Source organism: Hevea brasiliensis, chromosome 5 (genome assembly GCF_030052815.1).
Source record: "Hevea brasiliensis isolate MT/VB/25A 57/8 chromosome 5, ASM3005281v1, whole genome shotgun sequence".
In the NCBI taxonomy this organism is placed as follows: domain Eukaryota; kingdom Viridiplantae; phylum Streptophyta; class Magnoliopsida; order Malpighiales; family Euphorbiaceae; genus Hevea; species Hevea brasiliensis.
Window position 1 is genome coordinate 66141937 of NC_079497.1, and position 773 is coordinate 66142709.

A 773-nucleotide genomic window follows, 5' to 3' on the forward strand; every position below is an offset into this window, starting at 1 on the left:
GGCTATGCAAACGGGGGTGTTACAATCTGTCTAAGGATTTCAGCCCAGTGTCATTAAACCCACAGTAGAGGCCAACAACTTTGAATTAAAACTAGCATGACTCCAAATGATTCAAAAAACCCAGTTTGCAAGTTCACCCACAGAAGACCCACACTATCACCTCCAGTGCTTTCTTGCCCTATGTGATACATTCAAGATGAATGGAGTGTCTGATCAAGAAATAAGACTAAGAGCATTCCCATTCTCCCTTATGGACAGAGCAAGGAAGTGGTTACTTTCTCAACCTGCTGGAACGTTCACTACTTGGAAAAACCTCTCTCAAGCTTTTCTAGCAAGGTATTTTACACTTGGAAAGACTGCAAAACTGAGGCTAGAGCTCAAAACCTTCTGACAAAAGGAAGGAGAATCACTCTATGACACATGGGAAAGATATAAAGACCAACAAAGGGAATGTCCACACCATAGCATAGAAGATTGGCTATTAGTGCAAAATTTTTATAATAGATTACTACCCTCTAGAATGAGCACAGTTGATTCAGCTACAGAGGGTGATCTAATGGAGAAAACAGTGCCACTAGCACTCAAACTTCTAGAAAGAGTTGCATACCATAATTATGAGTGGCCAAATGAAAGAGGAAATATAAGGAGAACTGCAGGGGTCCTGGAAGTGGACGCCCTAATCATGATAAATGCTCAGTTTGATCAGCTCACAAAGAAACTCGAAAGAATGCAAGCCAACGTAGTTGGTACAAATAGTCAATATGAGGACAGCT

The 773-nt window shown here is 41.1% G+C and overlaps 1 non-coding gene across 1 annotated transcript; it reads right to left on the reverse strand.

The window, feature by feature from the left end:
* Positions 1 to 361: 361 nt before the first annotated feature.
* Positions 362 to 468, reverse strand: LOC131180479 (small nucleolar RNA R71). Its single transcript, XR_009149247.1, has one exon. It is a non-coding gene; the product is annotated as a small nucleolar RNA R71 (small nucleolar RNA).
* Between the last annotated feature and the right edge of the window lie 305 nt (positions 469 to 773).